This window comes from Chiloscyllium plagiosum, unplaced genomic scaffold (genome assembly GCF_037043375.1).
Source record: "Chiloscyllium plagiosum isolate Xiang-an unplaced genomic scaffold, Cpla_swu_hap1 HiC_scaffold_49, whole genome shotgun sequence".
Classification (NCBI taxonomy): domain Eukaryota; kingdom Metazoa; phylum Chordata; class Chondrichthyes; order Orectolobiformes; family Hemiscylliidae; genus Chiloscyllium; species Chiloscyllium plagiosum.
This window is the reverse complement of record NW_028270187.1, coordinates 14,144,307-14,171,984: the sequence shown is the minus strand read 5'-3', so window position 1 is coordinate 14,171,984 and position 27,678 is coordinate 14,144,307. Positions and strand designations below refer to the sequence as shown.

Below are 27,678 nucleotides of genomic sequence, written 5' to 3'. Positions count from 1 at the left end.
AAAGCAGGACACACTGCGCATGTTCTCGCCAACAAAGGGACTCCGGGTGATTGATGTCAGCACCGGACCAATGAAAGGACGGTGGGCGGAGCTGGAGGACCTAGCGGGAGGTTGGTCCTCCAACCAATCAAAGTGAATGAAGGGCGGAGCTAAACTAAACCATGTGATCACCCTCGAACGCGGCGCAGAGTCGCTGTAATGAATGTTCGGCAAGTTATGGAGAGAAAGGATCCGGTAAGGAAAGAAATAAACAGGGAAACGGGAGAAAAACTGTATTGCCATGAGCGGAGAGGTTTTACAAACAAATTGTGTATGTCGGAAAACACAAATTTGAACGTCCCAGTCCCGTGTTTGCAGTAAATGAGGAATGGCCTCAGCGCGGCTGCAGGCCTGAGTGAGCGCCGCCATCTTTATTCGGGACAACGATTCACTGGACACGTGCGCGGCCGCCATCTTTGTTGGGGGCAAGGTGCAGCCAGGCGCATGTGCAGCCTTTCTCTGGTATAGAGTCATTGTGATCATAGCAGCCCATACAGCTCTGATTCACCTCTGGGCTCCCTCATGGCCACTTTGTCAATATCTAGCTTCCTCAGTCTCGAACCATGGGTGTATTTTTGGTCTGTTTATTACTTTATTATTACTTTTATAGACCCTTGGTAAATGAGTTTTTCACTGCGGCCCAGCCCCTGACCATGTACTGCTCTATTATCAGATTACTTTTTTCTTTTTCATTCCCTGGAATCCATTTTGAACTCCCTGAAACATCAACTGTGTTTCTCCTTCCACAGATACCAGTGATTAATGCCAAAGCCCTGTTGCCTGTGGAGAGGGTGATGTTTGACTTTCTTGTACAGCTGCAGTTTGTGTGGTGAAGGTGCTCCCACAGTGTGGTTGGGTAAGAGATGTTACAGATTATTCATTACAGCAACAGTAAAGATCTGAAGATAATGTCCAAATCAACAACAGTTTGTAGTTTTATTATCATACTTATAATTTCATAAAAATACTATTGAGAACTTTAGATATAAGGCCAGAGATGGAGATATTAGGTCAGGTGACCAAAAGCATTGCCAAAAAGCAGGTTTTGAGGGATGTCTTAAAGGTAAAAAGCAGACCTGTGAGGTTTTTTCTGCAAATTCCAGACCATGTTGCTTTAGTAACTGTAGAATCAGCCATTCAGTTGAAATAATGAATTAACAAATCGTTGGGAGTCTCAAAGAAAATGGGTTGAGACCTCGACAAAGAATGTGTGGTGCAGGGAGCTAGGGATGATAACAGCCAGGAATCAAATCAAGAATGAAAATTTTAAATTGTTGTTGCTTATGAATAGGAGCCTTTTGACTGGTGAACATGTTTGGGGAGAAGTGAGCACGTGCGCGATAGACCTTTCATTTTTTTTTTTCTTGAGATTACAGGGTGGCCAGGAGTGTGTTTGGATAATTAAGTCTGGAAATAACACACGATGGATGAGAGTTTCAGTATATGAGCTGAGATGAGAGTGGAACCAGCTAGAATTAGTGATCTTGGAGTGGGACTGGGCTGTCACTCTCACCTCACCTCTGGGATTCAGCTGGTTGCCAGATTGTGAATCAGGGCGGTAACACAATCGGGAGCTGAGTGGCCCTGGTGGAGCCTAAAATGAGTGTCACTCAGCTGACTGTTGCTGAGCAGCTGCTGCTTGATAGCCCTGTTGATGACTACTTCCATCACTTTACTGCTGATCGAGTGTGGACTGATAGAGGGAAATTGCCTGGGTTGGATTGCCCTGTGTTTTTGTGTTGAACATCCCTGGGCAATGTTCCACATTGTCGGTCGATGACAGTGCTGGAGCGGTACGTAGCTTGGTGAGTGGCAAGTTCTGGAGCACAAGCTATCAGTACAAACCCATGAGATTACAGATTGTGCTGGAGTACAGTTCTGCTGTTGTTATCCCACAGTGCCTGAGAGAGATCCAGTTTGAGTTCCTACATCTGGGCCATTTAGCACGGTGATAGTACCACTCCGCACAATGGAGGTTTTTCTCAACTTAAAGGTGAGGCTTTGTCTCCAAAAAGACTGTGGGATGGTCGCTCTTACCGATACTGTCATGGACAGATGTGTTTGCAGCTGGCAGATTCATACTGATAAGATCTGGTATGTTTTTCCCTCTTACTGGTTCCGTTACCACCTGCTGCAAACCCAGTTGAGCAGCTATGTCCTTGAAGACCCGACCAGCTCAGTCAGTAATCCTGCTGCTGAGCTACTCTTGGTAGAGGACATTGAAATCCTGTACCCAGAGTAGGCTTGTCACCATTTTATTGTCTCCGTGCTTCCTCCAAGTGTTATTCAACATGGAGGAGCACTGATTCATAAGCCATGGGAGCACGGTACGTGGTAATCAGCAGGAGCCATGAGACTTCCTGGTGTCCATGAATACTCCCAGGGCAAATGGTTCCTGTGTGTACACTACTGTGCCATCACCTCTGCCTGGTCTGTCCTGCTGGTGGGACAGGACATATCCAGAGATTTCAGGAGAAAGTGAAGACTGCAGATGCTGGAGATCAGAGTCAAGAGTCTGGTGCTCGAAAAGCACAGCAGGTCAGGCTGATGAAAGGCTTAGGCTCGAAACGTCGATTCTCCTGCTCCTTGGATGCTGCCTGACCTGTTGTGCTTTTCCATCATCACACTGTCTATCTAGCGATGGTGATGGTGGTGTCTGGCCATTATCTGCAAGGGATTACTCTGTGAGTATGACTATGTCAGGCTATTCCTTGACTAATCTGTGAGACAGCTCGCCATATTTTGGCACAAAAAAAACAGATGTTAGTGAGCAGGATGTTGCAGAGTCGAGAGGGCTGATTCTGTGGTTGTATTTCCTAATGCCTTGTTAGATGCCAAGTGGTCCATCCAGTTTCATTCCTGTGTTGAGACTTTGCAGTGATTAATACAGTGAATAGCTTGTTGGGTGACTGTCAGGTTGTCAGGATTTTTTTCACCATTGACAATGGTTCCATGGAGATCAGGAGATTCCTAATTCCAGTTATTTTTTTCTTGAATTCAGATTCCACCATCTGCCGAGCTGGGATGCGAGCAAGGACTTCAGTTGTACATTTTAATATTCTGGATAAAAGTTAAATATATTAGGTTTGTTCACTCATTTTAAATATCACTAACCCTGGTTTTGTTTCTTTGTAAAACACTGTCCATCATCCTGTCGTCTCCATCCTTCCCTCCAACGACAAGAGCAAGGAGCACATTGAGTTTCTCTGTCACTACGACTGAGACAATCCGATCAGCTGCCTCTGCTGCTTCCCTCCCTCCCACTAGCCCACCGAGACAAACTGCCTCACATGGTGTTCCTGATTTTTGTCCCAAACTTACACCTTTCTCCAGTCTCTTGTCAAGCATTATCAGAGCTCACCTTGATCTTTTACTAGTCTCGCTAAACTACAGACATTCCAATTCTGTTTCCTCCTCATCACTCCCCCTTGCCAATTCACAGGTATTGTTCCTTGTTCTGTCTGTCTGTCTTTTCTGGTTATGTTCTTCTCATCCATTCTGCAAAAAAAAAAACTAACATTTGACCTCCCCATCATTTGTAAATCCTGCTCCATCTCCACTCTCCCTTTCCTTTCTGAATTCTTGTATTTGGTGTCCCTCAAGGATCTATCCTTGGTCCCTCCTGTTTCTGACCTACATACTGCCAGGAGGTGACATTGTCCAAAAGCACAGTGTGAGGTTTCACATGTACACTGACAATGCCCAGCTCTCCCTCCCCACCATCCCTCTCCATTGCTCCACTGTTACTCAGTTACCAAACTGCTTATCACGTTCCCACTACTCGATTGACTGCAATTTCCTCCAAAGAAACATTGTTACGGTTAAATCCATTACCCTCAGTTGCTATTACAAATTCCTTTCCCTTACTGCTGAGCCCCTCCCTCTCACTAGGTGCAGTCTGAGATAGAACTAGACTTCACAACTTTGCTGTCATATCTGTAACCCCAAGGTGACCTTCTGATCAGACATCTACGCAATCACAAACACCAGGAATTCCAAACTCTCAAATGTTGCTTGTCTCCACCTCACCCCAGCTCCATTGCTACTGAAACTCCTTACCCGTGTCGGTGTTACCTTAAACTTGATGAATCTGAAATGAACCCTTGATTTCGTGACTGACCCAGAATCTGCTAGCTTTCAGTGTTTCCTGCACAATTACCCTGGTCCCTTTGTGGTGCAGCTTTCTACAGTTTCCACCATTTAAATAACACTCTGTTCTTTTATTATCCCCTCCAAAATGACCAACTTCCCATTTTCCCAAATTATACTCCATCTGGTTGCCCCCTTCTCCTGTGCATCTCTCTTTCTTCACAATCCTCTTAGAACTTTACAGTTGTGCCTTTTCCAGGAGTTCCCCTCCCCCCTTCTAAACATTTACTGGGAGCACTGGGCAGTGTGAAGCATGCAGAGTTGCTCTGTTTTTAGAGATACTCTATGGGAGGAGCTTGCTGCCCATTGGTCAGAGTGGAGGCAACGTGCCCATCGAGCTGCATGAGCCTTTCACTCCCCATGTCTTATTGATGAGGCACAGCGGCAGCACGGAAGGAAAAAAAAAGAAGCAAATCCTGCTCTCCACATCTCACTGACTCTTGGAATATTCTGTTCCATGTGTCAAAGATCTTCCCTGTTCAATCACATGAAATTCCAAGGTGGAAACTCCGAGAAACCCACATAGATTTCAACCTGAACTGACTGCTGACCTCCACAAGGGGTAATGTGTCCAGTCATCCTGGGCCAGGAGGAGGGGATGGTGCGAGTTTCTAACCTGAACTGACAGTGATGGATTTTATAAACTTGTATTACAGGATACTACAGGTGGGTATTCAGATGGTAATCTTAGTCATTGTAACACCTAACTCTGATTGAATTACTCAATTCATCAGGACTTGGATATTCTCATTGTGTGTGAGTATTGTATTCCATCCGAATCCCATTTGCTGCATAAAAGTTCTCCTTTGAATCTTCCCAAACCTTTAATGTGTGTCCTGTAATCCTTGTATAATGAGCTGATGGGTGTAAGGTTTATTATTATAACGTGTAACTTTTCTAAACCCCTCTGTCACAGCTCCTCTCAATTGCCTTTGCTACAAGGAGAACAATCTCAGTTTCCCCAAACCCCTGATTCCCCAATGTCTGTTTGCTGTCTATAAGGCACACACAGGATTGTGTTGGAACATTCTCCACTTGCCTGCATCGGTGCAGCCCCAACACTATTAAAGAAAGTGAACATCCTCCAGGACAAAGCATTGTGCCTGAGTGGTGTTCCATCCACCACCTTCAGCATTCCCTCTCCCCACCCCAGAGACACAGTGGCATCACTGTGTAAAAGGTAAAGGCAGCATTTCCCTACCAGACCATAGGGCTGCTCTCTCATTAGGGAGGAAACTGGAGTCCATGGAAGAAACCCATGCAGACACTGGGAGAATGTGCAAGTCCCACAGAGACAGATGTCCAAAGCTGGAATTGAACCTGGGGGACCTGGCAGCAGTGCTAATCACTGAGCCACTGTGCCACCCTAAAATTGTAATTTGATTCACAACTACCACTTCCTCTGATAGTTCATTCCACACATAAACCATTATCTGAACAAAAAAAAAAAATCCCGAACGCCTTTTTAAAGCCGTTCTGCTGTCACCTTAAAAGGTATGTACCCAGTCTTGAACCGCATCCCTTCCTGGAAAGGACACCTGCTGTTCACATTACTGATACCACCCCTCCATGATTTGAGAAACATCTAATAAGGTCACTCCTCAGCCCCCTGCACGCCAGTGAAAGAAGTTGCAGCCTATCCAGCCTCTGCTTATAATTCAAACTATCCATTCCCATCAACATCCTGGTAAATCTCTTCTGAATCCGCTCCAACTACATAATGTCCTCCCGATATCAGCATGACCAGAACTGGACACGGAATTCCAGAAAAGGCCTCCCCAACATCCAAAATAATGTCCTAACTCTTGTACGCAAAGGTCTGAGCAATGAAGGCAAGTGTGCTAGGCACCTTCTTCACCACCCTGTCTACATGTGACACAGACGTGAAAGACCCGAACCCCTCGGCCTCTTTGTTCCATATCACTATCGAGGCCCTGTTTTTAATTAGTGTAAGTCTGCCCTTGTTTGTTTTACCAAGATGTAATATTTTGCATTTATTCCAATCCAAAAATTCCCAAAAACCCTGAGCATTAAAGACAGTAGGAGTATACTTAAGAGGGAAATCAGGAGGGCAAAAAGGGGACATGAGATAGCTTTGGCAAATAGGGTTATGAATAATCCCAAGGGTGTTTATAAATACATTAAGAACAAAAGGGTAACTCGAGGGAGAATAGGGCTCCTCAAAGATCTGAAAGGTAGTCTATACGTGGAGCCGCAGGAGATGTGAGAGATACTAACTGAATGTTTTGCATCAGTGTTTACTGTGGAGAAGGACATGGGCAATACAGAATGTGGGGAAATAGATGTCGACATGTTGAATATGTCCATCTTACAGAGGAGGACGTGCTGGGTGTCTTGTAACCCGTAAAGCTTGGTTAATCCCCAGCACCAGATCAGGTGAACCCTAGAACTCCGGGAAGCTGGGAATGTGATTGCTGGGCCTCTTGCGGAGATATTTGTATCATCGATTATCACAGATGAGATGCCAAAAGACTAGAGGTTGGTTAACGTGGTGCCGCTATTTAAGAAAGGTGGTAAGGACAAGCCAGGGAACTATCGACCGGTCAGCCTGACATTGATGCTGGGCAAGTTGTTGGAGGGAATCCTGAGGAACACGATGCGTGTGTATTCTGAAAAGCAAGGACTGATTAGTGATAGTCAGCATGACTATGTGCGTGGGAAATCATGTCTCACAAACTTGATTAAGTTATTTGAAGATGTATCAAAGAGGATTGATAAGGGCTGAGAGGTGGACATGATCTATGGAATTCAGTAAGGCGCTCGACAAGCTTCCCCATGGTAGACTGGTTAGCAAGGTTAGATCTCATGGAATACAGGGAGAACAAGCCGTTTGGGTACAGAACTGGCTCAAATGTAGAAGGCAGGGTGGTGGTGGAGGGTTGTTTTTTTCAGATTGGAGGCATGTGACCAGTGGAGTCTCTCAAGGATCAGTGCTGGGTCCACCACTTTTCGTCGTTTATATATATGATTTAGATATGAGCATAGGAGGTATAGTTAGTAAGTTTGCAGATGACACCAAAATTGGAGGTATAGTGGACAGCAAAGAGGGTTACCTCAGATTACAATAAGGAGGTTGTTCAGATGGGTGAGAAGTGGCAGATGGAGTTTAATTCAGATGAATGTGACGTGTTGCATTTTGGAAAAGCAAATCGTAACAGGACTGATACACTTAGTGGCAAATTCCTAGATAGTGTTGATGAACAAAGATATCTTGCAGTGCAGGTTCATATTTCCTTGAACATAGAGTTGCAGGTAGATAGGATATTGAAGAAAGTGTTTGGAATACATTCCTTTATTGATCAGAGCATTGAGTATAGACGTTGGAAGGTCATGTACAGGACATTGGTTAGGCCACTTTTGGAATATTGTGTGCAAATATTCTCCGTCAATCGGAAGGATGTTGTGAAACTTGAAAAGGTTCAAAAAAGATTTACAAGGATATTGCCAGGGTTTGAGCTGCAGGAAGAGAGCAAAAAGGCTGTGGCTTTCTTTCCCTGGAGCATCAGAGACTGAGGAGTGACCTCCGTAGAGGTTTATAAAATCAGTAGTAGCATGGATAGGGTAAACAGACAAGGTCTTTTCCCTGAGTAGGAGAGTCCAGAAATAGAGAGCATAGGTTGAGGGTGGGAGGGGAAAGATATAAAAGGGAACTAAGGAGCAACTTTTTCACGCAGAGAGTGGTGCGTGTATGGAATAAGCTTCCAGAAGAAGTGGTGGAGGCTGACAATTATAGCATTTTAAAGGCATTTGGATACTTGACATGAATAGGAAAGATTTAGAGGGATATGGCTCAGGTGCTGGCAAGAGCGATAAGATTAGGTTCGGATATCTGGTCGGCATGGACAAATTTGAGCGAAGGTTCTGTTTAGTGCTGTTCATCTGTGACTCCCAGCTCAGTGGGTTTCAGTCTCTTCAAAGATAAATCTTAGTCTGCTTTATTTTAGTAAGCTACAACATTCAGTAGGGCGACGGTTTATTTCTTTAAATACACATCTTATGATACTTTGATTAAGTTTTTTAATATAAAACATTGGTACTAATTTATTGTAGAGTAGTGTTTTGTACAGCTGTAAGACTGTGTGCCTTTTTCTGGATCTGTGGACTGTTAAGGTGCAGAGATGGCCTTTCGTACAGTGATGTGCTCTTCCTGTTGGATTTAGGAGATTAAGGAAAGTTTCAGTGATCCTGATTGTCTGCAGGAAGTGTAGGATTTCATGGATCAGATGGAGCGATGGTTAAAGGTAATGAAGAACTTACCGGAGCCGGGGGGTGTGATAGGTGGCAGTTTCAGAAAGTTAGGAAAACTGCCGATCCAGTTAGGTAGATGGGTTTCCTCTCGGAAAGGGAGGAGTGGAGGGCAAGTCGTGCAGGAGTCTCCTGTGGTTATTTCCATCTCAAACAAGTATGCTGTTTTGGAAAGCGTCGGGGATCACACTCTCAGGGGAATATCGCACTGACAGCCAAGTTCCCAGTGTAATAGATCTAGTGTAATGTGAGGTATATCCAGTTCCACACGATCGATGGTGATAGGGGGCTCTCTCGTCTGCAGCACAGACTGCAGTTTCTGTAGCTAACAGTGAGACATCAGAATGGGGTGGTGTCTCCCTACTGTCTGGGTGAAGGATGGCTCTGAGGGTGCAGAGTATTCTGAAAGGGGAGAATGATCAGTGGGAGGTCGCTGTACATTGGTACTAATGACATAAGAGAGAAGGATGAAGTCCTGAAGAGAGAATATAGCAAATTGTGGGCAGCACGGTGGCACAGTGGTTAGCATTGCTGCCTCACAGCGCCTGAGACCCGGGTTCAATTCCCGCCTCAGGCGACTGACTGTGTGGAGTTTGCACATTCTCCCCGTGTCTGCGTGGGTTTCCTCCAGGTGCTCCAGTTTCCTCCCACAGTCCAAAGATGTGCAGGTCAGGTGAATTGGCCATGCTAAATTACACTGTAGTGTTAGGTAAGGGGTAAATGTAGGGGTATGGGTGGGTGGGTTGCGCTTCGGCGGGGCGGTGTGGATTTATTGTGCCGAAGGGCCTGTTTCCACACTAATGTAATCTAATAATCTAATCTAATCAAATTAGCCTGTAGAGTAGGACTAGCAGGGTACGGCAGATGAATGCGTGGCCAAGGATCTGATACAGGGGAGAAGGATTCACATTTTTGGATCATTGGAATCTCTACATAAGAAGGATGGATTACACCTGAATTGGAAGGTGTCTAATATCCAAGCAGGGAGATTTGCTAGTGCTACACAGGAGGCACTAAACCAGTGAGGGAGTGGGGGGTAAACCTAAAGAGGTAGTGAGAAAGGAGGTAAGTCTAAGGCTGGTACAGTTGAGAAGTTAGACAGGCTAAGGGCAAGGCACAGAATGAGGTAGGACTGACAAGGTACAATAGATAATAGGTGCAGGAATAGGCCATTCTGCCCTTTGAGTCAGCACCACCATTCATTATGATCATGGCTGATCATCCACAATCAGTATCCTGTTCCTGTCTTATTTCTGTAACACTTGATTCCATTATCTTTAACAGCTCTATCCATCTCTTTCTTGAAAGTATCCAGAGACTTGGCCTCCACTGCCTTCTGGATCAGAGCATTCCATGTGGCCACTACTCTCTGGGTGAAGACGTTTCTCCTCAACTCTGTTCTAAATGGCCTCTCCCTTATTTTTAAACTGTGTCCTCTGGTTCTGGAAACATGCTTCCTGTCCCCAGAGTGTCCAACCCTTTAATAATCTTGTAGGTCTCAATCAGATCCCCTCTCATTCTCCTAAACTAAAGTGTATACAAGCTCAGTCGCTCCAATCTTTCAACATGTGATCATTCCGCCATTCTGGGAATTGACCTCATGAACCTACCCAACACTCCCTCAATAGCCACAATGCTCTTCCTCAAGTGTGGAGACCAAAACTGCACACAATACTCCAGGTGCGGTCTTACCAGGGCCCTGTACAGCTGCAGAAGGACCTCGTTGCTCCTATATTCAATTCCTCTTGTTATGAGGGCCAGCATGTAGTGAGCTTTCTTCACTACATGTTGTACCTGCATGCTTGCTTTCATTGACTGATGTACAAGGATACCTAGATCACATTGTACTTCCCCTTTACCAAACTTGACTCCTTTAGATAGTAATCTGCCTTCCTGTTCTTACCTCCAAAGTGGATAACCACACAGTTATCCACATTAAACTGCATCTGCAATGCATCCGTCCACTCACCTAGCCTGTCCAAGTTAACCTGTATTCTCATAACATCCTCCTCACATTTTACCCTGCCACCCAGCTTTGTGTCATCAGCAAATTTGCTAATATTACTTTTAATATGTTCATTTATATTATTAATGTATATTGTAAACAGCACCGATCCTTGTGGTACCCCACTAGTCACTGCCTGCCATTCCGAAAGGAAGCGTTTATCATTACTGTTTGCTTCCTGTCAGCCAGCCAATTTTCAATCCAAGTCAGTATATTCCCCTTTGTAAATCCATGCTGACTCTGATGAATCCTATTACTGCTATCCAAATGAGCTGTAACTTCATCTTTTATAATTGACTCCAGCATCTTTCTCACCACTGACATCAGGCTAACCGGTCTATAATTCCTTGTTTTCTCTCCCACCTTTCTTGAAAAGTGGGACAACATTAGGGCGGCACGGTGGCACAGTGGTTTGCACTGCTGCCTCACAGCGCCAGAGACCCGGGTTCAAATCCCGCCTCAGGCAACTGATTGTGTGGAGTTTGCACATTCTCCCTGTATCTGCGTGGGTTTGCTCCGGTTTCCTCCCACAATCCAAAAAAATGTGCAGGTCAGTTGAATTGGCCAGGCTAAATTGCCCGTAGTGTTAGGTCTGGGTGGTTGCGCTTCGGCGGGTCGGTGTGGACTTGTTGGGCCGAAAGGCCTGTTTCCACACTGTAAGTAATCTAATCTAATCATTAGTCACCCTCCAATCTGACTCTACATCTCCTGTTTCTGTGTCTCCCCCTCCGCAAGGGACTGAACGTCATCCCTCACCAACAGGGCCATCTTACCCACTCTGCCCATCAGTCTGTCCTTTTGATAGCACTGCACTGCATTTATTTCAATGCAAGAGGTTTGACAGGGAAAGCAGATGAGTTTAAGATATGGTTTTGAACATGGGACTGGGATATAGTGGGTATTACAGAAACGTGGCTTAGGTTGGAAAGGACAGGTAGCTTAATGTTCCAGGGAATAGATGTAAGAGGAAGGATAGAAAGGGGGAATAAGAGAGAAGGTGGAATGGTGTTTTTGATTAAGTATAACATTATTGTTTTGCTTAGGGATGATATTCATGGGAGTTCGCCCGGTGAACTTACTTGGGTGGAACTGGGAAATAGGAACAGGATGATCACCTTATTGAGGTTGCCTGTATGGATTTTGTCCGGGTGCTCTGGTTTCCTATCACAGTCCAAAGATGTGCAGTTTGGGTGGATAATCCAGGCTGAATTGCACATATTGTTCAGGGATGTGCAGGTTGGGGGGATTGGCCATGTGAAATGCAGCGTTACAGGGGTAAGATAGGAGGCTCAGAGGGTCAGTGTGGAAATGATGGGCTGAATGGCCTGCTTCCACACTTGGGATTCTCTGACGATAATTCTACTAGTTTTAAAATAGTTACAGAAAATAATAGACCAGATCTAAAAGTTGTTGTTCTAAATTGGACAAAGGTGAATTTTGACGGTACAAGGCGAGAACTTTCAATATTTCTTTGCGACCCCCAGGTAAAGGGACGGCTGGAAAGTGGGAACATAAGAACAGAAGGAATAGGAGCAGGAGTAGGCCATCTGGCCCCTCAAGCCTGCATTGCCATTCAATAAGGTCAGGGCTGATCTTTTCATGGCCTCAGCTCCACTTTCCTGATCTCTCACCATAACCCTTAATTCCTTTCCTGTTCACAAATCTACATTTTGTCTTAAAGACATTCGAGTTGATAATGTCAACTGCTGCACTCAGCAGGGAATTCCACAGATTCATAACCCTTCAGCTGAAGAAGTTCATCCTCAACTCTGTCCTAAATCAGATACCCCCTTATTTTGATGCTATGCTCTCTCGTTTGACCCGCTACCCCCCCCCCCCCCCCCCCCCCCCCCCCCCCCAATGGAAATAAACTCCCTGCTTCTATCTTATCTATTCCCTTCTTAATTTTATTTTTTCCAATACAACCTCCCATTCTTCTAAATTCCATCAAGTATAGTCCCAGTCTACTTAATCTCTCCACATACACCAACCCTCTCAACTCCCGACTCAAACTAGTGACCCTCCTCTGTACTCCCTCCAGTGTCAGTACATCCTTGCTGAAGTAAGGAGATCAAACCTGTACACAGTACTGCAGGTGTGGCCTCACCAGGATCCTGTACAGCTGCAGCATAACCATCCCTCTAGCAAGGAAGGACATTAGACCCTTCACCATCTCTTTTAGTCCCCTGGGATGCATTCCATCACGGCCAGGAGACCCATGTACTTTTGGGCTGTTATCTTTCCCAACACTACCTCTTTACTGAGAATGACTGTTTCCATGTCCTCATCTGCCATTTCCTCCATAGGCCTATGAAAATGAGACAACAAGAGTACATAGGCAGTATGTACCTGTTAAGGCCAAGTCTGGTAGGTGTAGAGAATGCTGTGTGTCTAGAAAAATTGAGTGTCTGGTCAAAAAGATGAAGGAGGGATATGGCAGGTACAGACAGCTGGGTTTAAGTGAATCCCTCAGAGTATAGGGGCAGTAGGAGGGAAAACAGGAGGTAAAAAGGATACATGAGATAGCTTTGGGGGGAAAGAGGTTTAAGGACAATCCAAAGAGATTCTACAAAACACTAAGGACAAAAGAGTAATCAGGCAGAGAATACGGACCCTCAAAGATCAACAAGGCTGTCTGTGGAACCACAGAAGGAGAGATACTATCTGAGGATTTCATGTCAACTTTTACTGAAAGAGGATATGGAAGCTAGAGACTTTGGTGAAATAAATAGTGATAACTTGACAACTGTCCATATTACAGAGGAGGTTGTACTGGATGTCTTACACATAAAGCTGAGTAAATCTGTGGGACCTGACCAGGTGTATCCCAAAACTTTATGGGAAGTTAGGGAAGTGATTGCTGGGCCCCTCAGTGAGATATTTCAATCACCGATAGCCACAGGTGAGGTGCTGCAAGATAGGCGCCATTATTTGAGAAAGGTGATGAGGAAAGGCCAGGGAACAATACACTGGTGAGTCTGAAGTTAGTGGCAGACAAGGTGTTGGAAGGAATTCTAAAGGACTGGTTTATATGTAATTGGAAAGGCAAGAAGTGATTAGGGATAGTCAGCATGCCTTTGTACATAAATCACTAACTTGGACTTCAGAAAGACATTCAAAACGGTTCCACATAACAGACTGGTTAGCGAGTTAGACACCATGGGATACAGAGAGAACCAGCTATTTGGATACAAATTGGCTGTAAGGTTGGAGACGGAGGGTAGTGCTTTTCGGACTGGAGGCCTGTGATGAGCAATATGGTGTAAGGATCGGTGCTGGGTCCACTACTTTTCATCATTTATATCAGTGATTTCTATGTGAATATATGAGGTATAGTTAGTAGGTTTACAGTAGACATCAAAATTGGAGGCGCACTGGATAGCAAAGAAGGTTACCTCAGAGTACAATGGGACTTCAATCAAATGGGCTGGGGATTATCAGATCGAGTTTATTTCAGATAAATGTGAGGTGCTCCATTTTGGAAAGCAAATGAGGGCAGGAATTATACACTTAATGGGAAGGTCCTGGGGAGTGTTGCTGAACAAAGAGACCTTGGAGTGCAGGTTCATAGTTCCTTGAAAGTGGAATTATAGGCAGGGTAGTGAAGAAGGTGTTTGGTGTACTTGCCTTTACTGGTCAGTGCATTGAGTAGTGGAGTTGGGACGTCATTTTGCGGCTGCACACCACATTGATTCAGCCACTTCTGGAATTCTGCTTTCAGTCCTGGTCTCTCTGCTATCGGAATGATATTGTGAAACTTGAAAGGGTTCAGAAAAGATCCGCAAGGATGTTGCCAGGGTTGAGGGTTTGAGCTATGTAGGTAGAGGGTGAATAGGCTGGGGCTGTTTTCCCTGGAGCATCGGATACAATTGTGAGGGGCATGGATAGGGTGAAATCCCAGGGCTTCTCTTTTAGGTAGAGTTAGCAGAAGATCAGATAATTCTCCTTGGAGCTGAGAAGTTTAGGCAGTGATTTCGACCAGGAGCAGATTTGTTTCCAGGATATATAATTTACAGAGAGACAGAGGGAGAAATTATTAACGTCACAATTTTTAGTAACTACCTTCAGGTAACTGGCAAATAATGCAGGTTAAAAATGTGAAGATTATTTTACTCACTAAGTTCTGAGCATCTGGAACAGTTTGACCGAGAGCTGGATGCAGATTCAGTAGTTATTGTCAAAACAAAGTTGGAATTTAACTTTTTTAAGGAAGGATTTGGAGGTCTACAGACAAATGGGAGGTGAGTTGGGATAGACTGGCACCATCTCCAGAATGGGAGAGTACAGCCCCAATGGGCTGAATAGCCCCAAACCCCTGTGCTCTGTGTTACTGCCCCATTCACTGTGAATGATGAAGCTCATCCCAGGGCAGAGTCATAGAGACATACAGCATGGAATTAGACCCTTTGGTCGAACTGGTCCATGCCGACCAGATATCCCAACCTAATCTAGTCCCATTTGCCAACACTTGGCACATATCCCTCTACACCCTTCCTATTCACATACCCATCCAGATGCCAAATGGTGCAATTGTACCAGCCTCCACCACTTCCCCGAACAGAAGATTCCATACACGCACCAATCTCAGTGTGAAAAAAGTTGCCTTTTAAATCTTTCCCCTCTCACCTTAAACCTACACCCTCTCGTTCTAGACTCCCCCACCCCAGGGAAAAGACCTTGTCTATTTTTCCCATCCATCCTCCTCAGGATTTTATAAAGCTCTATAAGGTCACCCCTCAGCATCCGATGCTCATGGGAGGAACCCACTGATGTCACAATGGGGCCCCGGTGATTGACAGCAGCTTCAGACCAATAGGAGAATTGGCGTCATCCTCCAGCCAATGGGAGTGAATTGGGGTGGGTCCAGCAGGGCAACTTGTGGCCATAAGCTGTGCAGACACAGTGTCACGGTGAGGGGGGACCGAGTGAGTGTGAAGGGAGTGGGAGAGACTGCAAAGTCTGGGGAAGAAATAGAACTATTGTGGACTGGGAGTGTTTATAAATACATGATTTTAGGCTGCTAGACCTGAATTAGAAATTCCTTGTAAATTCGAACCAAAAGAACTGCAGATGATGTAAATCTCACACAACAACCAAAAGGTACTGGTAAAGCTCAGCAGGTCTGGCAGCATCTGTGAAGAGAAATCAGAGTTAACATTTTGGATCTGCTGACCCTTCCTCACAACTGATGTTACTGAAAAGAAATGTCAGTTTATATGCAGAAGGTAGGGGTTAAGGAGTAAATGATAGGTGGTGATAGAGTCCAAAGAGATGGGAGCAGTTGGACAAGGGAATGGATAATGATTTGGCTGGTGGAGGGTGAATAGTTGTTTATGGGGACTGTTAGTGGCAAACCATAGGTAATGTGTAATGGTAGGCTGTGATAACAAGGCCTGGTATGTGGGGTAAAAGGCTCGGGTGCAAGGACATTGGAGAGTTCAGAACCTAAAATTATTGAATTTGATACTGGGGCTAGAGGGGTGCAGGGTCCCCAAGTAGAAGATGAGGTGTTGTTCTTCCAGCTTGCGTTAATGTGTGGCACTGGAAAAGCACAGCAGGTCAGGCAGCATCTCAGGAGCAAGAGAATTGACATTTTGGGCATATTCTTTTCATCAGGAATGCCAGGATTGGTGGGGGAGGGGGAGTAGTAAGAGGGCTGAGAGATAAATAAGAGGGATGTGTGTGGTTGGTGGGAAGGGAGCTAGGAAGGCAATTGGTAGATGTAGGTGGACAGTAATGGAGAGAGGGTAGAGTGGATAATTGGAAAGGAAGATGGACAGGTGGGGCAGCTCTAGAGGGTGGTGTCGAGTTGGAGGGTTGGATCTGGGATAAGGCAGGGGAGGGGAGATGAGGAAACCTTGATTCTGTGGTTAAAGAGCCCCAATGTGGAAGATGAGGTTTTCTTCCTCCAGGCGTCGGGTGGCTGGGATTTGGTGGTGGAGGTGGTCCAGGACTTGTGTGTCCTTGGTGGAGTGGGTGGGGACGTTGAAGTGGTCGGCCACAGGATGGTGGGGTTGGCTGGTGCATGCATCGCAGAAATGTTCCCTGAAACATTCTGCAAGTTGGTGTCCTGACTCCCCAGTGGAGAGGAGACCACACCGAAAGCAAAGGCCGTAATAGGTAAGGTGGTTGGATGTGCAGGAAAATCTCTCTGGATGTGGAAGAGTCCTTTGGGGGTGAGGGGGAGATGTGGGCACAGGTTTTACACCTCTTGCATTGGCAAGTGAAGGGGCTGGGAGTGGAGGGTGGATGGATCTGACTGGGAATTCACAGGGAATGGTCTCTGTGGAATGCTGAAAGGAATGGAGAGGGAAATATACCTCTGGTGGGATCTGATTGTAGGTGGTGCAATTGCGGAGGATGATACATTGTACCTGGGTGGAAGGTGAGGACTAGGGGGTTCTATCCTTGTTGCAGTTGGAGAGGTGTGGTTCAATGGCAGAGGTGTGGGAAGTGGTGGGGATACACTGGAGAGTGTTGTTGACCACACAGGAAGGGAAATTGCAGTCCTTGAAATACGGGGCGTTTTGGTATGTTCTGGAGTGTTCTGCCAGCTTGCATCAAGCTTCACTGGAACACTGCAGTAAGCATGAGACAGATGTTGGCCAGGGAACAGACTCGTGTGTTAAAGTAGCAGGCAGCTGGAAGTTCAGGGTCTTTTTTGTAGCAGAACGTAGATCATCAGCTGCCATTTCCACCACCTCCACTGAGATGCTGCCAGACACAGGTTCCTGTGCCCTTCATTAACAGCCAAGCACCCTCCCACCAGATTGTTATCCACTCCTTTGTCTTTCCAAATGTTACTGTTTCTTTTGGGCACTGACCTCACCTATTATCTACTCTTTGTACCCCTATTTCCTGCAGTCCAAAGGTATGTAGGTTAGGTGAATTGGCCAAGCAGAATTTCTTGTAGTGTTCAGGGATGTAGAGGTTAGGTGCATTAGTCAGGGGAAGTGTAGAATAATAGGGTCGGGGGATGGGTTTGGTTGAGAAACTCTTCAGAGCGTGCGTGTGGACTTGTTGGGCCGAATGGCCTGTTTCCACACTGTAGGTATTCTAATTTTCCCAGCTGCCATCGGTTCTGAGGAAGGGTCACTGGATCTAGAATGACCCTTGGTGTGTGCAGGAGGAGGAAACGGAAAAGGGGAGTTGGATCCGGTTTAGACTGGGAGGGTTTAATTACACTCTGTACAGGTAGTTAGGCCTGAATTAGAAACTCTTGGTCCCACGTTTACAGCAAAAGGGAAAATGGCTGTGGCCCTCAGGCGATGATAGGTCCTGGGTTATGGCCACCATCTTTATTGGGGGCAAGGTACAGAGAGGCAAATGGACATGTCCTCTTCCACGGTGGGGGCGGGGTGATTGAAAGAGGAGCATTTACACATCAAACACATACCAAGAGAAATATTTGTCTTTACTGTTCAGCCTGCACTGACTGTGAGTTTTGTTTTGTCAATTCATTTTATAGGATATTAATTGAGAATAATTGAGACAGGGATCTCAAAAGCATTTTTCTATCATCAGCAGGGTCATCAGGATCTGAATACCATTGACATTTAATTGTGGAAGGATAAAGGTGTGTCTGTTCTGTCTGTGGGAAAGTATTTGTTTTTTATTTCAAGCAAAAAGCAGAAAGATGTTCAAATTTGTGGTTGGATCACCCTTGAGGTTTGTGTTCAATTCTGGGCCCTGCAGCTGTGGAAGGAGGTATTGGCCTGAGAGGGAGCACAGATTTATCCAAATTACACCTCGTCTCTTTATAGGAACTGTCAGATTTAGACCCAATCACCCACTTCATGATGTTAATCTGTAAACTCCTAATTTTCAATTCCTGCAAACTTCTCATTAAAATTCCTTATGGACTCAAATTCCAGCACCATTTCAGGTGGAATGTTCCAGATTCTGACAACTGTCTGTTCATTCAGAAACTGCTGAAGTCCTTGTTGACTCTGGGATTACAAAGGGCTGAATTGAGAGATGAGATGCTGTTCCTGAGCTCCCATTGAGATGCATTGGAGGTTGGGGCAGTGTAGGTGGGAGCAGACAATGAAAATGATAGGGCTGCACTGTGGGTGCTGATTGGCTCAATGAGAGTGTTTTGGAGTTGGTTGTAAACAGAGCGAGGTGAGACAGGGAGAATGTGAACTACAGCTTCGGTTTTAGTGCAGGCCATTCAGAAATTCACATGGTCCCAATGGGAACAGCCAAGTTGAAAGCGATACCTGCTGAGTTTTTTTAAAAAACAGTTTTTAAAGTATAAAATATCAGCTTAAGTAAAGATCGGGACTTTTGATTATAATGGAAATGTTTGAAGAGAAGGAAGGTTACTAGCTCATTTAAATTCTCCTAATGGGAGTAACTAACTGAAACGAGAGAGACATTGTGATCGGAGACCTCAGACCAGTGGTGTGCTCCTCTTGCACAATGTGGGAAATAAGGGACACTTCCAGTGTCCACGATGGCAATGTGCATCTGCAACTACTGGGAAACTGCTTTTCAGACCTGGAGCTGAGAGTGGACTCACTGAGGAGCAATACTGAGAATGTTATGGACAGCACGTTTAGTGAGTTCGTCATACTGCAGGTGAGGGTTACACAGGCAGAAAGGAATGGGTGACCATCAGATCAAGTAAGAGGTTCAGGAAGGAAGTGCAGGACTCTCCACTGATCGCTCCGCTTCTCAAACAGATATTGTGCACCGATTTGGATTTTATAAGGGGGGTGGACTCTCAGGGGAAATCAGCAACATGACACCACAGATAGCTCCGCTGCACAGAACTGGAGGAAGGAGAATGGCAGAGCTGTAGTGACAGGGGATGCAGTAGTCAGGGTCAGTGACAGGCGCGTCTGTGGCCACAGACATGAATCCAGGACAGTGGAATTGAACCCAGGTCCATTTATTGATAAGTGCACAGACCAATAAAAGTCAGCGTCCCAAATGCAACCTTCAGCACTTAATCACCCTGAAGCTGTACTTTCCAGGGACTGTGCACTTGTTCTGCGCCCTTCAGAGGGATTGAACGGGATGGGGAGAAAACAGGAACAGGGTTGTGTTGTAGATCTACAAAATAACGGTCACCCTCCCCTCTCGATCTCCCCCCTCTGTCTCCCACCCCCCATCGTGCCTCCTCCCCACCGCAGGGAAAAGACTTTGTGTATTTACCCTATCCATACCCCTACTGATTTTATACACCTCTATAAGGTCACCCATCAACCTCTGACACTCCAGGGAAAACAGTGTATTTATCCTCTCCCTGTAGCTCAAATCCTCCAACGTGCTTGTAATACTTTTCTGGCCACTTTCAACTTTCACAATATTGTTTTGATCGGAAGGAGACCAGAATTGCACGCAATATTCCAAGTGTGGCCTAAGCAATGTGCTGTACAGCCGCAATATGACCTCCCAACTCCTATACTCAGTGCTCTGACCAATAAAGGAAAGCATACTAAACACCTTCTTCACTATCCTATCTACCTGCGATTCTGCTTTCAAGGAGCTATGAACCTGCATTCCAAGGTCTCTTTGTTCAGCAGCACTCCCGAGGACCTTACCATTAAGTGTATACATCCTGCTAATATTTGCTTTCCCAAAATGCAGCACCTGACTTTTATCTAAATTAAACTCCATCTGCCAGTCCTCAGCACATTCGACCCTCTGATCAAGATCCCGTTATAATCTGAGGGAATCGTCTTCACTGTCCACTACACCTCCAATTTTGGTGTCATCTTACTAACAATACTTCCGATATTCACATCCAAATCATTGATATAAATTATGAAAATTAGTGGATCCAGCACCGATCCTTTGTGACACCCCACTGGTCACAGGTCTCCAATCTGAAAAGCAACCTTCCACCACCACCATCTGTCTTCTACCTTTGAGCCAGTTTTATATCCAAATGGCTAGTTCTCTCTGTATTCCATGAGATCAACCTTGATAACCAGTCTCCCATGTTGAACACCTTACTGAAGTCCATGTAGAGCATTTCCACTGCTTTGCCCTCATGAATCCTCTTTGTTACTTCAAAAAAATTGACTCAAGTTCATGAGACGTGATTTCTCATACACAAAGCCGTTATTAATATCCAGGACTTAACTCTGTACATTGGGATCTGTGTCACCCAGTTATGAGTGTTAATATTCTGGATAAAGTTCAAGTACACCAGCTTTGTGTTGGTGACTGTGTATTGAGTCTTGTTAATATAACCGACACAGGTAAGTTCCATTTGAAAGGCAGTCCCTATATCCCGAACCCTGCTCCCATCTGCTCTGTTTCCATCCCCACCGTAGACAGTAAGTGGGAGGAGCTCATGGAGTTTCCATATGAGAGAGATTGAGAAAATCTTCCCTTCTTTCCACTAGCCCACCAGGAAATGGTGGTAGTGTCCTTACCTCTGAACCAGGAGGATCGGGCTCAGAGTTGAGTAACAGCATCTTTGAAAAGGCTGATTGGAAAACGTGCCCAAGCCGCCAAGCCATATTGTCTCCCAGCTGTCCCTGCCTGAGCCTCAACAGAACCTTCCTGTAGTTTCTCTCCTGTCAGACTCTCCCATTGCTAACTTTGTCCAGGGTCCCCTCCCACTGCTGCACTGCTCCTGTCCATCCCCCAGTATCCTCCACATTCATTCATTGCTTACAATCTCCAGCCCGCCCCCTCCACCCTATTGGGCAGCAGCTGCTGCAGGAGGGGAGACCAGTGCACGGGCGCAGTGCTGGCCAATTGTTGGTGTATGTGCAGGGCGGGTCAGTGCCAGGAGGGAGGCTGTGCGTGTGTGGGATTAATCTGTCATTCGCAGTTTCCTCCCTCTGGGAACAGGACCCAGGGAAATGGCCCCTGCCCCTGATATCGTGACAAGTGGTCGGCTATCAGTGGGGGGAGCATTTTGCAGAAAGTTTGCAGTAGGTTTCAGTTATTAAACTGGAAAAAGTGCATAAGAAAATTACAAGAATTTTTGCCAGGACTCAGGGGTCTGAATTATAGGGAGAGGTTGGACAAGCGAGGATTTTTTTTTTGTTTAGAGCAGTGGAAACAGAGGGTGATCTTTTCTGGAAGTATATAAGACCATGAGAGGCTTGGGTAAGGTGAATGCACTCCGTCTCTTTCCCAGGGAGTCAAGGTGTGGAGGGCATCAGTTTAAGGTCGGAGGAGAAATTATGAAAGGGAACCTGAGGGTCAACAGTTCTACACAGAGGGTGGTATGTATATATGGAATGAGGTGCCAGTGGAAGTGGTTGAGGTGGGTACATTAACAACATGTAAAAGACATTTGGACAAATACATGGATAGTAAAGGGTCAGAAGCAGATGGGCCAAGTGCAGGGAAATGGGGTTAGCGTGGATGGACATTCTGGTCGGCATGGGCCAGTTTGGGCCAAAGGACCTGTCTCTGCTGTAGGACTCTGACTCCAAGTATATTTACTATTTCTCCCGCTATCTCTGGTAGCACCCTGGGATGTATTCCATCAGGGCAAAGAGACTTGTCTACCTTTAGCTCCATTAGCTTGTCCAACTCTAACGCTTTCGTGATAATGATTGTTTCTTGGTCCTCACCTTCCTCAGTCTCTTTATCAATTACTGGCATGTTCTTCGTATCCTCCACTGTGAAGACTGACTGCTGTGTCCTCATATTCCTGAACCCTGCTGGATAGGAATAACTGGGCACAGAACTCTGAGAGGTCTTCTTTGAGTCTTTATTGATGAGACATAGCATCAATAAAGTGTACATGCAGAACACCTCCAGGCAGCATCAGGTAACTCCCCGCCTGTCTGATGTGCCGCTCCCATTCTCATACCTTTGTGGTTTGGGACTTTGAATAGAGACTGTCTCTCAGTATTATCTCCATGGCAACGGCAGTTAGAAAGTAGAGTTAAGCTCAACACTTTGTGGTTAAACCACATATCCCTCCCCCACGCCCCTGTGCTCAGTCAGGTATCTGACAGGCGCTTCAGTTTCAGTGGGGCTGTCTGTCGGGATTCTGATGTGGAAGAGTCTGTGTTAGAGCGGGGTGGGTAAAGTTAAAAACCACACATCACCAGGTTATAGTCCAACAGGTTTATTTGGCAGTACAAGCTTTTGGATGTGCTGTGATTTGTAACTTGATCAGGATTATCTCTATGGTAACAGTTAAGTGCTTCAACAATTACAGAGGCCATATGTTCCCCACACAATAGGTTCCCCTCTAGCCGTGTAAACTGCTATTCTGGCCCTGGGGATAGCTACTCATCACTTTTTATCCCCAATCCCATCCAGCTTTCTGTTGATCTTTAAAGATTTTCGAATCTCCTAGTTTCTCCATGGTCTTTGCCAATTTGTATGCTTTCTATTTCAATTTGATAGACTCCCTTATTTCCTTAGCCACCCATGGCAGATTACTGTTTTTTCCTACAGTCCTTCCTTTTCACTGATATATACTTTTGCTGAACAGTTTGAAAAATTCTTTTATATTCCTCCACTGTCTTTCAACTGTCCCACCCTAAAATCTTTGCTTCCAGTCTACATTAGCCAACTCCTGCCTCATCCTATTGTAGTCTCCTTTGTTGAAGTACAGGATCTTGGGATTGGATTTAATCTTCCCGCTTTCCAACTGTATTCTAAATTTAACCAGACTTATCACAAGTCTTTTTATCAGATTACGAGGTGAGGCGATGTTACCTGGGTGTTTTGGTTTTCATTGTCAGAGACCTTGGCTTTGTAATAAAGTACAGGATAGATATTCACAACACCGTATTCTGGACGGTGTGAATGTATTACACAGTCTAAAACATAAATCACTGTCTCCCCTCAGTTTACATGATTTGGAGATGCCGATGTTGGACAGGGGTGTATAAATTTAAAAATCACACAACACCAGGTTATAGTCCCTCAGGTTTAATTGGAAACACACTAGATTTCGGAGAGTTGCTCCGTCATCCTGATCCAATTAAACCTGTTTGACTATAACCTGTTGTGTGATTTTTAACTCACCTCAGTTTAAAAATGTAAAATCATTATCTCCCACATACTTCCTCACTATCTAAGTTTGGAACGCTAATCCACCTGACTATCCTGCTTTTTCCGAAAATCTCCTTTGGTGAAGGTGGTGAGTGTTGGGTTCAGCTTTCCAGTTATTACCGTAAGAAGATAAGCACTGGGCACAGGAGAGGCAATGCAGCCCTTCGAACCAGCCCCACCATTTTATACCATGATGATTGAGCTCACATCGGTCTCAGCTGGATTTTCCTGCCTGCTTTCTCTCAACCTTCAACTCATTGCAAAATCAACATCCGTATCTCTTCAGTAAATTTGCTCATTGTCCTGGCATCCACTGCATTTTGAATAAGGAATTCCCCAGATTCACAGCACATTGAGATAAGTACATTCTCCTTCATGAGAATAGAATAGAATCCCTACAGTGCAGAAACAGGGTAATCGTCCATGGAGTCCACACCAACCCTATGATGAGCATCCCATTCAGACTCTCCCATTCCCTGTATTTCCCCTGGTTATTGGCTTAACCTGCACACGCATGGATACTGTGGGCAATTTAGCATGGCCAATCCACTTAACCTATTCATCTTTGGACTGTGGGATGAAATTGGAGCACCCAGAGGAAACCCGCACAGACACGGGGAGAACATGTAAACTCCACACAGTCGCCTAAGGCTGGCACCAAATCCAGGTCCCTAACGCTGTGAGTCAGCAATGCTAACCATTGAGCCACCTCTGCTTAAAATCTCCTCCTCCTATTAACCTCCCCACGCCCCAGTTGGTTGAATCTATATTCCTTACATCAGAAAATCAGGTTGTGGAAGCAGATATCTCAGTAAAACCCAGTGACAGTCCATATGTTTTGTGTATCTGAATAGGGATTCAAAGTTTGTGCGAAGATTTGTAGCTCGGGTGCTCGTTGTTGTGGTTCTGTTCGCCGAGCTGGAAGTTTTTGTTGCAAACGTTTCGTCCCCTGGCTAGGCGACGTCATCAGTGCTTGGGAGCCTCCTGCGAAGCGCTTCTTTGATGTTTCCTCCGGTGTTTATAGTGGTCTGTCCCTGCCGCTTCCGGTTGTCAGTTTCAGCTGTCCGCTGTAGTGGTTGGTATATTGGGTCCAGGTCGATGTGTTTGTTGATGGAGTTTGTGGATGAATGCCATGCCTCTAGGAATTCCCTGGCTGTTTCTCGTCTGGCTTGCCCTATGATAGTAGTGTTGTCCCAGTCGAATTCATGTTGCTTGTTGTCTGCGTGTGGCTACTAAGGATAGCTGATCGTGTTGTTTCGTGGCTAGTTGATGTTCATGTATGCGGATTGTTAGCTGTCTTCCTGTTTGTCCTATATAGTGTTTTGTGCAGTCCTTGCATGGTATTTTGTACATTACATTAGTTTTGCTCATGTTGGGTATCGGGTCCTTCGTTATGGTGAGTTGTCTGAGCGTGGCTGTTGGTTTGTGTGCTGTTATGAGTCCTAGGGGTTGCAGTAGTCTGGCTGTCAGTTCTGAGATGCTCCTGATGTATGGTAGTGTGGCTAATCCTTTTGGTTGTGGTATGTCCTCATTCCGTGGTCTTTCTCTTTGGCATCTGTTGATGAAGTTGCGTGGGTATCCGTTTTTGGCGAATACCTTGTATAGGTGTTCCTCTTCTTCTTTTTGCAGTTCTGGTGTACTGCAGTGTGTTGTGGCCCTTTTGAATAGTGTCCTGATGCAGCTTCGTTTGTGTGTGTTGGGGTGGTTACTTTCATAGTTTAGGACTTAGTCTGTGTGTGTGGCTTTCCTGTATACTCTTGTAGTGAATTCTCCGTTCGGTGTTCTCTGTTCTATAGAATGGGGATCCTATACACAACACCCTCCAGTCCACACTTTTCTTTCACTTTCCTGAGACAGGGCTCCAGTGGCTTCAGGGGGACTACAACTCCCACAATACCTGAGGCAGGGGCCACACGTGTGTGGGGAAACCCGCACTGTACATGTACAGAATGTGGGAGGGTTTTGGCGACGTGTATTGGGTATGTATACTTTGCGTAAAGAATTTCACACTGTGATTGGCTGGAGGAGGAATGTATCTGCTTATAGTATTGATCAGTTGGGGGTCAAAGTGTCACTACACCCATGTAGGACCACTCTCCATCCCCAATTCATTGTAATGGTGGGAATCAACTAATGGGAAACAAAGAAGGATCTGACCCATTCTCCCAGACTGAAGGTTCCTCTTCTGTCCAGGATCTGCCACCTCCCTGTCTGTTTCCTTTTGTTTCATTCTGCTGTTACATTATTGACTTGCAGCAACTGAAGGGAAAGGAAGTGAACCCAGAAAGGGTGCAGAGTCTAACCAGGGGCGGAAAGTGGTGGCATGGATCTGTTTATCAGTAACTCCATGAGAATGGGGAGGGTGCATTTTAGGGGGTAGTGGAGTCAGAATGGTGGGAGAGAGTAAGTGGGCTGGAGGGTTACAGTATTGGGCGAAGAAAGGGGAAAAAGATATTCCAGAGAAACTAGAATTGTCTGTTCTGAATTTCTAACCTGTACATATTCCTTTGCAGGGTGCTCGATGGTGAAGATTTGCAGACTGAAATCTCAAAATCATGTGCAGATCGTGATTAAGTTAACCAGCATTTGAAGAACCAAAGATGGAGACTTGCTGGGCCAACATCCTGCAACACTATCCCTCCCAGCATTGTCGGTCTTTCTGCGCCAAATGGACTGTGAATGGTTCAAGACATCAGCTCACTACCGTCTTCTCAAGCGTAACTAGAGATGGGGAATAAATGCTGGCTGAGCCAGTGATGCCCATATCCTAGAAATGGTTTCTATCTCTAGTTGCTGAAACCCAGTTGCTGTTCCTGCAGGATAATGAGGGATGCTGAGTGCATCCTCCAGGAGGCAGAACTATCACATTAACCCTGCCTACACCCACACAGTAACACAACAACGTCACTGAAACAAAAGGCAGTGAAGCCAAAGGAGGACTTAGATATAGTTCTTTGAGGTAAAGCCATGAAAGGGGATTGGAACACAGCAGGAACAGGAGACTGAGCTGGATGGTCAGCTGTTTCCCATTGAATGGTGGAGCAGGATTGAAAGGCTGTATCGTCTCCTCCTGCTGCTATCTCCCAGGTATGTATATAACCATGGAGCCCGGGTAGGAAGGAGTAGGCAGGGATTCTCCAGGAGATTGCACTTCCACAATAGTTTTCAGTGAGGGATGGTTTGATGGATGTTATTTAACATTTATCCTTAACACAAGGTTTGTAAATTTTGGTTTTAAAATGTTGTAAAAGTTTTTTGCAAAGCAAATAAAATTAAAGAAACTAACGCAAACTGTCTGAATGTAACAATTTTAAAACTTTCAACCTGTATAAAACAAAATCCTGTCTATTCCCTGACACCATCACTTTCCAGCTACTCGAACTCCAGGGAAATATTCCCTCCCTGTCTGAACCTTAGGTTTGATTTAACAGCTTTTCAGTTCTCGTTCTGTGAGCTGTGAAGCGTTCTTTTTCCCCATTTCTCCGACCCAGAAGTGTTATCACAGCAACTTTTCCGCCATCAAAATCATCATTCCGCCATTTTGCTTTTGGTTAACATATAATCACCAGCAGTGCAAAAGTGAGGACTGCAGATGCTGGAAACCAGAGCCTAGATTAGAGGGGTGCTGGAAAAGGGCTTTTGCCAAAACGTTGATTTTCCAGCTCCTCGGATCCTGCCTGACCTGCTGTGCTTTTCCAGCACCACTCTGATCTAGACATATCATCACCAGCAGTAAACCATTTGTGTAACCAATTGAATATTTCCAAACAAAGCCCATTACGGGCCAAGCAAACCATTACAAGTGACCGAGTGAGAAGGGACTAAATCAAAATAGAGTTGTGGGGAGGGGCCAGCGGTGGAGATAAAGCACTATATCCCCTGCGGTGCCCACCTCTATCTAAAGGCATTGAGAGAATTGATGCACACCACATGCTCCTTCTCCAAGGAAAACCTGCTGTGTAGCCTTTATCCTCAATCATGGAATAGAATCCCTACAGTGTGGAAGGAGAGCATCCGAAGAACATCACGCCCAGAGCACACTATCACTGTAACCCTGCATTTCCCATGGCTGATCCACCTAGTCTGCACAATCCTGGATCCTGTGGACAATTTAGCACGACTGATCCACCTGCACATCTTTGGACTGTGGGAGGAAACCAGAGCACCTGGAGGGGCCCCACACTATCATGGGGAGAATGTGGGAACTCCACACCGGCCGTTGGCCAAGG

General features: G+C 45.5%; 1 long non-coding RNA gene across 1 annotated transcript; it reads left to right on the top strand.

Moving 5' to 3' along the window:
* Nucleotides 1-529: 529 nt before the first annotated feature.
* On the top strand, nucleotides 530-26,748 carry LOC148135614 (uncharacterized). The gene is made up of 4 exons (XR_015755076.1): nucleotides 530-617; nucleotides 789-895; nucleotides 3,041-3,123; nucleotides 25,963-26,748. It is a non-coding gene; the product is annotated as an uncharacterized LOC148135614 (long non-coding RNA).
* The last annotated feature ends 930 nt before the right edge of the window (nucleotides 26,749-27,678 follow it).